Below are 12,584 nucleotides of genomic sequence, written 5' to 3' on the forward strand. Positions count from 1 at the left end.
CGTCTCTGCCTGTCCGGGGGTGGGGGCGTTGGGATACAGAGGACAAGTCTAGGTCTCTAGAGGGTATACCTGTGTGTGTGGTGCGGGCGGGGCAGGGGTGGGGAGCTGCTACAGAATCAAGTTAGTTGTTTCTTAAACTGCTTAATCATCACAGTTATTAACAGTCGCACTTTATAATTCAGTCCATGTAAAGCGTGTAGGACAGCAAATGACACAGGTCAGGATCAGTACAAGCTAACTCTTGATATCACTGGCCAGGGCTTCCCAGGTGGCTAAGTGGTAAAGAATTCACCTGCCAACGCAGGAGCTTCAGGAGACATGGATTTAATCCCTGGATTGGGAAGATCCCCTGGAGGAGGGCTTGGCAACCCACTTCAGTATTCTTGCCTGGAGATTCCCATGGACAGAGGAACCTGGTGGGCTACAGTCCACGGGTTGCACAGAGTCAGACACGACAGCACACAGCACGCATGATAGCGACCACTTACAGAACTGTTACTATTACTCACTTTTCTTGCTTCGTTTTTAAAAAGTTCTTTTCTTTTGGTTGTGCCCCAGTGCATGGGGGCATCTTAGTTCTCCACCAGGACATGCTCTCTGCAGTGCCCTAACCAGCGGATGGCCAGCCAGAGCATTGCCTGCTTCATTTAATTTCCTCCCCAAGCTCGCACATTGGGTTTATTGGATTCCTTTTGCAGCTGGGTCCATAGAGGTGAAATGATTCACCCAGGGTCACACAGGTGGAAACTGGCAGAGCTGTGAGTTGGAACTAGGTTCATCTGGTTCCAAAAATTAAGCTTCCTTCCTTTTGCACCAAGGAGCAGGGGCTTTTCCTAATGCTTGGTGACGCTACTGAGAGATAACCACTATCGTTTGTTGTATCTACTGTCTATGGAAAACCACATACTTTGCTGCCATCCCTGATCTCAGGAGATATTCCCAGCAGCCCTTTAGGTAGGGCACAGACACACAGACACATTTTACAGGTGATGGAGGGAGGCTCAAAGTGGGCTCCAAGGTCTGTGATCCCACCTACTACACTGAGGGATTGAAAATAGCCTAAATGCTTGATAAGCTTATTCTTGAAATGCACTGAGAAAGAAACACAGTTCTAGCACTTGGATTCCTCAGCTCGCCTAGATTTAGCCTCTAGGGGATAATCAGAAGAATTTCTGCAGCCTCTACCACATCCTATAGTGGCCACGACCCCATTGATCAAGCTACCGTTAGGTGTCAGATGCTGTGCGGAGCCTTTTCATTTATCAGCTCATTGGCTTCTCCCAGACATCCTCTAAGTGAGGCATTCCAAAGAGCCCCATTTTGAGGATGGGGAAACTGAGACTCTGAGAGGTAAGGTCACCCAGCTGGAAGGATGCGAGGGAGCATTCACACCCAGTTCTGCCAAATTCCAGCATCTACTCTCGAAGCTGCTATATTTTACTTCAAATTTGATGCAAACTCATTCTGTGACCTTGAGCGAGTCTTTTAATCTCTCGGGCTTCGGTTTCTTTTTCTGTTTTGTTTTGTTTTTTTTTTTTTTTAAAGAGGAGGAGGGGTGGGGTAGCAGAACTCCAAATCCCGAAATCCCTCGGGAACAGAGACAGTGGTGGGAGTAGGTGAGCAGGAGAGACTTAAGAGTCAGCAGGATCAGACTCCCCGAGGGAAATACTCTGAGTCATTTTCAATGATTTCAGGAATTTCTGGAGGTCATGCTCAAGAACTGGGAACGGCAAATGCGTTTTGGCTTCTTCGTCAAGATGAATTGATTCCTAACGGCCACTTGGAAGCACAGTGTTGAGAAGGATTTGCCCAGTGGGAAAGACTGTCCCCCATCGATTGGTGCTGCCTGCCATCCTGTTCGTTTCGTGCTGTCTGTCTTGCGTGCAGGATTAGCCGTTGTGGTGCAAGCGCTGAGGTATCTGCTGAGTTTTGTCTGGAACTTAACAACAACAAGTCCATGTTCATTAAAATAAAAAATTAAGCTAATGTTTTTAGTGGTTCAAATTTGACATTTGAAAAATACAATAGAACTCCATAAAGATTTATTTTTTTGAAAGGAATACTGTGAAAAGTCTGTCCTACTTCTGACTTCTTGACATCCAGAAATACCCTTCGCCCCAAGGTATTATCATCTCTTACTGTGTAATTTCGAGAATACTATATGCATATTTAAGCATATATATCGTTGTTGCTGTCTAGTTGATCAGTCATGTCTGACTCTTTTGTGACACCATGAGCTGCAGGCTGCCAGCTTCATCTATCCATAGGATTTCCCAGGCAAGAATACCAGAGCAGGTTGCCATTTCCTTCTCCAGGAGAATCCTCCTGACCCAGGGATGGAACCGGCATCCCCTGCTTTGCAGGCAGATTCTTTACCACTGAGCCACGAGGCGGTGTTTGAGTCCTCATACAGGTGAATCTGTGGGCCAGTGGCAAAGAACCCACCTGCCAATGCAGGAGACCAAAGAGACATGGGCTCAATCATGTCTCCAAGAGACATGGTGGAGAAGATTCCCTGGAGTTGGAAATGGCAACCCACTCCAGTATGCTTGCCTAGAAAATTACATGGACAGAGGAGCCTGGCGGGCTATAGTCCATGTGGTTGCAAAGGGTCAGATACAGCTGGGCTGAGTGAACGCAAGTATTCATAGTTATTTTTCACTAAAGTAAGCTTGTTTATGCTAGCATGCAATGAATTTATTATTTTACTTAAACAATACATACATTAAAATCTTTTGAACTTGAATTTTGAATATGCTAAATGTTGATAGACACAAACAAAATTTTTTTTCAGTGTCTGCTACAATTTTTAAGGGTAGAGAGGGGTTTTGAGGGCAAAAGTTTTCATCATTATTGCTACATGCCATGGAGGCAATATATCAGATGCAGAGACTGGCCTATTTTTTTTTTTTTCAAAGGCTGTGCAGTGGTCCCTTGAATGGAGGTAATTTCCTTTAACAATAAATTCATTTTTATTACAAATGTAATACTTAGTCATGATTTTCAAATTTAAAGAGCCAGAGAAGGATAGAAAGAAAAAAGAATTACTGTCTTCTCATTTTTCTCAATCCCAGTTTTGATCCCCAGGGGGAACAATTTTTATCAGTTTCTTCTAGATCAGCGGTTCCCTGCTCAGGGTGATTTTGTCTCCAGGGAGCATCCGGCAATGTCTGGGGACATTTTTGGATGTCACAACTGGGGAGTGGGTGTCATTGGCATATCGTGGGACCAAGGATGCTGGTAAATGGCCTACAATGCACAGGACAGGCCCCCCCGCCCCCCGCCCCACCAACAAAGAATGATCTGGTCCAAGAAGTAACTAGTGCTGGGGTGGAGAAAAGCCTTCTTTAGACATTATTTGTTTATATGTTCTCTCCTGCTTTTTTTTCCTAACCTTTATTTTTATTAACACAAATGATATTTTGCTAAATCAATTTTTAAAAGTGACTCAACTCATAGGGGATTAGGGATCCCTTTGAACACCAGATAAACCCCCCAGAAAGCAATATCCATATTTACAATGTTTTGTACATAATTTCAGGAGCTTCACAGTCACTAAATGAGCCCTGCCTGAATCCCCTGGGTGTGGGATTTTCGCTTGCTTCTTTGTCTGTTTTTTAAAGATGTACTTGCTCATGTATTTTTGGCTGCACTGGGTCTTTGTTGCTGTGTTGGGCTTTCCCTAGTGGTGGCGAGCAGGGGCTACTCTGCTTGGGGTCCTCGGGCTTCTCGCTGCGGTGGCTTCTCTCGTTGCCGAGCACAGACTCTAGGGCATGTGAGCTTCAGCAGTTGCAGTGTGCAGGCTCAGTAGTTTTGGCTCCTCGGCTCAAGAGCAGAGGCTCAGTAATTGTGGTGCTTGGGCTTAGTTGCTCCGTGGCGTGTGGGATCTTCCTGGACCAGGGATCGAACCCATGTTCCCTGCCTTCAATTCTTAACCTCTAGACTACCAGACAAGCCCCAGCTTTTATTTTCTGGCCATGCCATGCGGCATGTGGGATCTGAGTTTCCCCACCAGGGATCGAGTCCTGCACCCCCTGCGGCGGAAAGGCAGAGTCGTAGCCACTGGACCACCGAGGAGGTCCCCAAGGATGTGTGATTTTCAAATCCCAGCCCTAGAGCACCCCATCCAGAGAGAGAGATCACTAACTTTGCATCCCTCAATCCCTTCTTAGACAAGAGGACAAAGGGGCAGAGAGAGCAATAATTTGGTTATGGGTCCTTTAGGGAGGCAAGGCAAAGCAAAGATTGGAACTCGGGCCACCTGACTCCCCAGCGCTGGAATATTTCCACTTCACCCTGAATGAGGACGTTTCAGAAACGCTGATCTTCTCTTCCTGGTACAGCGGGGAAACACGCCACCAGCACTCTGTTCCTCTTGAGAAAACACAAAAGGCCCAGCTGTTGTTGATGAGAAACACTCAGGCACCTGGGAAAGAGCACATTCAGGATGTGAGGCGGGGGAGAGGGCTTGGGCAGGGACTGCTGGGGGGGTAAGGGACCCTGAAATATGCAGCCACTCGCTCCCTGAGTCATTCAGTCTTTCCTTCATCCATCCATTCATTCTGCATCTGGGAATTGCAGCTTCCCGTCGACCAGGGCTGGGTTCTGGGGGACACCAGAGTGAACCAGACCCCTGCTTGTCCTGAACAGCTCCTTGCTCTACTTGGGGAGCCCGACTGTTGGACCAGTCACAATGCAGGGTGACTGTGCTCTAATGGGAACACTACCAGTTGTGGAGGAAGTGCGGTTGTAACACTTGATGCAGCCTTGAGAGGTCAGGGAAGGCTTCCTGGAGGAAGAGGCAACTCAGTTGAATCTTTAGGAGCAAGTAGAGAGTTTGTCATACGGATGAATGATGGAAAGGGAGTCTGGAAAAGGGAGCCACACTCAGAAAACTTGAAAGCGTGAAGGAGCTGGACACGGTAGGGAAAAACAACTCCAGCTTGCAGGAGGCATTGGGGAGTTTCCTGGTAGTGCAATGGTTAGGAGTCTGTGCTTTCACTGATGAGGGCACGGGTTCAATCCCTAGTCAGGGAACTAAGATTCTGCAAGCCTTGCAGCATGGCCAATAAAATAAAAAGGCTCCCTTGTAGGAGGCAGCAGTGGGGTGGCATAAGATGGGACTGGTGACCTTGGCAGAAGGGCACAGGTGAGGAGCTGAGCTTTCTCCCCTGAGGGTAAGAGGGGGCCATCGGAGAATTCTGAGCAGAGGAAGAACAGGACAGTTCTGAATGTTAGAAAGGGGCCAAGTGGAAACTGGGCTTCGGGAGAAGGGAACCAGTGGTAGGAGCTGATGGTACAGTCCACCCAGGAGCAGGTCAGAGAGGAGGAAAGGGGAGCAAAAGGGACTCCAGAAGGAGATGAGTCTATGTACAGGGTTGTGGCTGGTTGTGAGGAGCAGGGGAGGGAAGACACTGAGGAGGCCCCCTGTGAGTTTCACGGTGCAGTGATTTACAAGGCATACTAGTTACCTGTGCTGCATAACAAGCTACCACACGCACGGGGGCTTAAAACAACATGTGTTTACTATTTCACAGTTTACCGTGGAATCTCGTACAGTTCAACAGGGGTCTTACAAGCCTGAAACCAAGAAGTCGGCTGGCTGGGTCCTCATCTGGAGGTTCAATTAGGAAGAGATCCACTTCCGCTCCCTCAGGTTGAATAAAATTCATTTCCTGAGGTTGTGTGACTGAAGTTCCTGTAGCAAGTTTTTTTGTTGTTTTTTTTTTGGCCTTGTGATATTTTCGGAACCTTAGTTCCCTGACCAGGTGTTGAACCCAGGCAGGGCAATGAAACTGCTGTGTCCTAACTGCTGGACTGCTAGGGAACTCCACGTTTTGATTATTGACTATAGCTGTGCTATGAACATTGGCGTGCATGTATATTTTTGACTTAGCATTTTCGCTGGATATGTGCCCAGGAGTGGGATTACTGGATCATATGGTAATTCTGCTTTTAGTTTTTCAAGAAATCTCCGTGCTGTTCTCCAGAGTGGCTGCACCAACTGACATTCCCACCAACATTCTAGGAGGGCTCCCCTTTCCCCACACCCTCTCCAGCATTTCCATTCTAACTAGTGTGAGCTGATTCTTGACTCTTTCTAAAAGAGACCACCTGCCTGGGTCAGGCCCACCCAGGATAATCTTCCTTTTGACTAACTTCAAATCAACTGATTAGGGACCTTAATTACACATGCAAAATCCCTCCCTCTTACATATAACATAATCTAATCAAGGGGATGGTACCACATCCTATTTTATAATCCTGCCCACATTCAAGAGGAGAGAATTCTACAGGGGTGTGTGCACCAGGTGGTGGGAATATTGAGGGTCATTTTGGAGTTCTGCATGCCATATGAGACCAGGGGGTGTAAGGCTGGAGGACCTGCTCAAGGTTAGGGGCTTGGCAGACCTATCTCTGAGCCTACAGTTTCTAGGTCTCCAGGTTAATTCCGTGGGAGACTGCGGTTAATGCAAGATGAATTCAGGAGCAAACTTAGAAATGAGAGCTGAAAGGGTCCATTTTCTGCAACACCCCTCTGAAGAGTCCTTCCAGGAGCTGAAGGCTCGTTCAGTGGGTCTAACATTTCTAGGATGCAGAATGAAATTCAGAGATGCTGGACTTTATTTCTTCAAAGGATAAACATGTGATCCAGACATTCCACCCCTAGCTATATGTACATCCAAAGTGAAAGTGCACGTTGCTGAGTCGTGTCCGACTCTTTGCGACCCCATGGACTATACAGTCCATGGAATTCTCCAGGCCAGAATCCTGGAGTGGGTAGCATTTCCCTTCTCCAGGGGATCTTCCCAACCCAGGGATCGAACCCAGGTCTCTCGCATTGCAGGCGGATTCTTTACCAGCCGAGCCACCAGGGAAACCTGCTGTACATCCAAGAGACATGAAAAAATGTTGCCACAAAAAAGTGTACACAAATGTTCACAGTAGCGTTACTCAAGTGGCCAAATCCAGACTAACCCAAATATCCAATAGACAAATGTGGTGTATCCATACAACGGAATATTATCCCGCAATAAAAGGAAGTGGAGTCCTGATACAACATGAATGAACCTTGAAGACATGCTGCTGAGGGAAAGAAGCCCATCACGAATGAACAGACACGATTCCCTTTATATGAAATGTCTAGAACCGGCAAATCTATCCAGACAGAAAGTAGACTAATGATTGCCTAGGGCTGGGTAGGGTATGTGGGGAGATGGAGGGTGGTGGCTGGCCAAGGGGTGTGTGACATCTCCTTGGAATAATGAGAATGTTCTTAAGTGTGTCCAAGGTGGATGCATGCCCTATTTTATAAGTATAGTTAAAAGCCCTTGAACTGTACACTTGAAATGGGTGAATTGCATGGCATGCGTGTTCCAACTCAATAAAGTTGCCAAAAAAAGAGAGAGAGAAAAGATATGCCCTCTGAAAGAAGAAATCATAAGTGTAGTACTTAACGCCACAAAATTCTTCTAACCAACAGAAGAATTAAAAATACTTCTAGGGAGGAAAATGAGGTCTACATGAGTTAAAGCCTAATCTATCAGAGCGAAGAATCTATGAGGTATAATGTTGCTGCATCCAGAAGACCATTATTTAGGGATGTAAAGGCAAATAAGAGAAGAAATAGTTGACAATGGTAAAAGACTACCAATAAGAAGCAAGATTTGAGGTGGAACAGACTGCATTCCTCTTATTTATGATCTTTTGCTACTGACGCCTAGTGAGTAGAGTCCCCTGGATGCTGGGTAGCCCCCTCCCCCCATCCATCACAGAGAATCATCCAGCCGAAATGTCAGTAGTTCTGAGGTTTAGAAACCCTGGCTTATTTTATCATCTTCGTGTTGTTTTCACCCTTTCAAAGTATCTATTTTTGCTTATTTATAGTTCCCCCAGTTAGGATATAAACATCTCCCCCATACTCCAGCCAAAGAACCAAGAAGCAGTGAAAAATATCACAGTTTCTGGAATCTGAAGACTTGACTCGGTGTTTCCATTGTTACCGCTTCCAATTTGCAGTCTGTGTTTACCTCTCAGCCTCAGTTTTCACGTCTTTAAAATGGGAGCTAAGAGAACCCAGAAGACCTAGCCCATGCCTGCCAATCATTTAGAATCTGTAACCTTCAGCAGTCAATTCATATCTATTACCATTGCTGTCCACGTCTCTCTCCTCCTCCCTGGCGAAAGAACCGAGGCTGATGGGTGAGTTCCAGGCCCCTTCCCTGGAGGCTGGTGTTTCTTTGCTTCTAAATCAAGGATGTCAGAATGCCCCTCTAATAGCCCTTTCCCCTGTGGGGCACAGTGAAGATTCAGTAAACTTACCTGTGAAATTCCAGTGGAAATCTGAGATGCTGCTTTGGGGGAGGTAGTTGGATGTGTGGGGAGCACAGGGTTTCTCTGTCTTCTGCCAGCCCCACCCCCCACCCCCAACCCTACCAGCAGGGAGGAGCTGACACGGGAAGAACACAGGAATGGTTAAGCGGCTCTGAAGTTCATCACCTTTTGCTGACCAGTCACAGCAACTCCCTGCAAAGAGGCTGCTTCATCTCCAGACCTGACTCTGTATTTCCCAGGTGATCATGGGAAAATCACTGCACATCTCCAAGCCTCAGTTTGTTCATCTTCGATATGGGAACATCAGCGCCCACGCTGCAAGTACTCAGCAAGGATTCCATGAGACAGTATGCAAACTCGCTAGCCCAAGTCTGTGGCTAGGGCTAGCTTTGAGTTTTTGAGTTTTTGTTTTGTTTTCTTAATTGGGGTATTGTTGCTTTTCAGTGTTGTGTTAATTTTTGCTGTACAAAGAAGTTAATCAGCTATATGTACACATATATCCCCTCCCTTTCGGACCTTGCTCCCGTCAAACTGACATTTCTTCAAAGAAGACATTCAAGAGGCTCATGAAAAAATGCTCAACTTAACTAATTATTAGAGAAAGGCAGATCAAAACTACAATGAGGTATCACCTCACACCAGTCAGAATGAGCCGTCATCAAAGTATCTACAAACAAGAGCTTTTAGCTTTTGATTCCATTTCCATGAACACACAGTCTGGAAACACTGCTTGTCTAGAGCAGCCTATAGAGACCTTTTCTCACCAGTGTTCTGTTTAATTGCAGGCGAGTTTTTGCTCCCATTATAACTGAGTCTAGAAGAGAGGAAATGTTTTGCCCAAGGTCACACAGTGGCTACAGGCAGCTCTGAGGTTTGAATCCCTAAACCAAACTTTCTGACCCTCATCTCAGATCTTCTACCTCGAGTTGTCCCACCTTCTACCCACTGGCTAGTTCTAGAACTTGCAAATCCACGCATCTCAAAACTGTTACATAGCCCTCCAACCCAACCCCAGACAGACTTCTTTAAAACTTATTTCCACTCAAGCTTCAAACATCCTACTTTTCTCCTCACTCCCATCCCTATCTTGAGGGGAATCTAACTCTTTGAACTACGGGTGGGTAGGGGGTAAGAAGAAAAATATATATATTGGTGAAACTCAAAAGGCTTCCGATCCTGGCAAATTGAATATAATTTTATTTTCAGTGGCTCTTTGCCCTTGCCACTTGGTGGGGGGTGAATAGTGGGGAGACTCGGGGAGGTGGAGCTTTTCCTTGGGTTTGGGGAAAGGGGAGAGCTCCTGGGGTCCTTTTTAAAAGGCCCTCCCCTCATTTCCGGCCGCTGCTGCCAGCCTTGGCTGGGCGCCTGGATCCTGTTGCTATGACGACAGGAAGAGGCGGTGGCGGCGGCAAGCGATGCTGTGGAGAGATGGAGGCTAGTGGGGGTGGGGTGGTGGCTTTGAAATGGGGATGGGGGTAGGGAGCGGAGGCTGGGGCCGCGGGCGGGGGCGGGGGCAGGGGGAGCCTTTCTCTCTGACCTCCTCCGTTCGTCGGAGCCTGGCCCCTCTATTTTCCTCCAGCTTGTTTTGGATGCCTCTTCCGTCTCTACCTCTGTCTCCCGTTCCCTGGATCTCTCGCTCCCCCAGCCCCAGTCTATCCCCATCTGTCTCCCTCTCTGGGTCTCTCTCTTCCCTTCTGCACCTGCCTTTCTGTCTCCAGGCACTTTCTGCCACTCAGCTCCCGCCTGCCTAAATTTCTTTCGTGTTCTCTCTCTCTCCTCTCTCTAGCGTTCTTCTCTCTATTGGGACTGTTGCCCCCAGCCCCAATTTCTCTCCCTGCTTCATCTCTCCCTTCCTCTCCCCCTCTCTCTCCCCCATGTTCTCAGTCTCTCTCTGTCTGTCTCCCCCCATCTGTCTCTCCTCCCCCTCTCTGGATGACTCTCTCTGTCTCTTCTTCCCTCCTGCTACCCAGATCCTGACCCCCCATCCTCTCCCTCGCCAAAATCTTTCCCCACCCCCATCTCTCCCCCGTCTCTGGCTTTCTCTCTTTCCGTCTCTGCCTCTGTCCCCTTCTCTCTCTGGGTATTTCGCTCTCTCTGTGTGTGTCTCCCTCTTCAACTTCCTTCTGCTACCAGCCGCTGCCTCCCCCAATTTTCTCCCTCCCCCATTTCTGTTTCCCCGACTCCGGGTCTCTCTCTTTCCGCTTCTCCTGGCTCCGTCTCTCTGCCTCCCTCTCTGGGTCTCTCTCTTCTTCCTCAGCTTCCTCCTGCCACGCAGACCCTTCCCCCCACCACTTCCCTCCCCCCCCCATCCATCTCCTCTCCGTGGCTCCCCCATCCTCGGCGGCTCCCCTCCCCCCTCCCTCCTCCTTCCCTCTCTCGTCCTCCAGCTCCGCACTTTACCCGGAGACACGAGAACCAAATTGTCTCCTCACCTTTTTTTTTTTTTCCCCATCCCGACCCCCTCTCCCTCCGGGGCCCGAGCTCAGAGCTGCCCCCAGCCTCCCCTCCCAGCTCAACACCCCCATTCCCCGCTGTCCACCTCCTCATCACCGCCCCCGACCAGGTCGGACGCCTGGGTCCCTCGCTGCTGGGGGAGGGGGAGCAGTGAGAATTGGGAGCCCCAAGGGCTGTTCTGGGGGGGTTGCCGACAAGGGGGCTCAACGTCCCCTCCCCAGTGCATCGGAGAGTTGACCTATCGTTAACAGAGGTGAGACAGATCTTTTTATTAATCGGAGGTGGGTGGATGTGGAGAAGGAAGGCTCTGTGACACCCCCCCCCCCAATTCTGGAGGAAGGAGCTGGTCCCCTTCCAAGGGAGAGGGGAAGATGACCCCTCTCATATACCGGAGCTTTCGAATTGGGGGGTCCCCTGCTCCCTCCTTTGCTGCCGCTGACAGGGGGATGAAAGGAAGAACCCCTAAAACCAAGAAAATTGCCCCCCAAATCGACAAAATGAAAAGATCTTCCGATCTTGATTTGATGGAGAATTTCGCTCAGGGGCCTCCTCTTTCCATCCCTTCCTTATCCCAGGGATGGTGGCTTTAGGGGGGCCCCGCAGGGGCAGGGGTACATCCCGGGGTCACAGCCTCACCCCAGGTGGAGGCAGGAATTTGCTAGGACAGTGGAGGTGTTGCTGCCAATGGTGAGGGGCACAGATGCGGAGAGAAGAGGCCGAGAGGCGGACAGGAGGGTAAACTCAGCATCTTTCTAGAGAGGAGAGAGGGGAAGGGTCCAGAAGTGAGGAGAAGTGGTGGTGGTGGGGAGGTGTCTGGGGATGTCAGCATCCAGGGCACTGAAGAATCGGGCTGGGCCAGGGGCCACGCGTGGGCAGGCAGGAGTGGAGGGGAGGAGAGAACACACGTGTGGGGCCCCAGTTGCCATGGAGACACCCCCCCATAGACAACCTTTCCAACACCCCTCCTTGGAGCAAACCCAGTGAGGGCCAGCTGATGGGGGCGGAAGAGGCCAAGGTCACCCTGATATGGGACCCAGTATGGGGTTGGTTCCCCCCCCTCCCCTAAGGCTTCCAGGTTCTTAACTGGAATAGGGGTTTGGGGGAAGAAGCGTAAGAAAGTGAGTGGTGGGAGCAGGTAAGGGATGTATGCCTGGAATGGGATGGAAGAAGCAGGGCCAGGGGGCATGGTGGTGGGGTGCTGTGGGAGAGGAACGTGAAGGGACACTTGGGGGGGGTGCTGAGTGGGAAATTATTCCTGCTTGAAACAGAGTTGTAATCGTGGGGATCAGATTTTTCTGAGTGGCACCATCTATGGAGGGGAGCTTTTTAAATTTGGAAGAAAAATGAATGTACAACTTACGTTGCTGCACAGATGAAAGAGTAGGGGAGGTCTGGGGGTGTTCCCAAGGGGAGTTTGGGGGTTGCTGGAGAGCCACGAAGGGGATTCTCTTGAGCAGAAGAGATGTCGGAAGCTAGAGTGAGGGGAGCAGGATGGCAGGAGTTTATGGGATTGACTCTTCGCGATGTGAAAGTCAGGGTAGAGGTGAGGGGAGGAGGTTCTTGTAAGTTCAAGAGAGAGTGGGAGGTCAAAGTGAGCTGGGGAGATCTGGAGTTGATGGATGGGGCTTATCCTCCTGGGTGACAGATAGGGCTCGAAGTAGTGGGGAGCTGGTGGGGGGCGGCAGGGTAATAGGGTGGGGGGATGCTCGGCAGGGGCTGGGGGATTTCCTTCCACCGCTGAGAGTTCACAGGCCCAAGCGTGGCAGATTTCTGAATGGAGAAGAGTTTGGGGTCTG

Source organism: Ovis canadensis, chromosome 14 (genome assembly GCF_042477335.2).
Source record: "Ovis canadensis isolate MfBH-ARS-UI-01 breed Bighorn chromosome 14, ARS-UI_OviCan_v2, whole genome shotgun sequence".
In the NCBI taxonomy this organism is placed as follows: domain Eukaryota; kingdom Metazoa; phylum Chordata; class Mammalia; order Artiodactyla; family Bovidae; genus Ovis; species Ovis canadensis.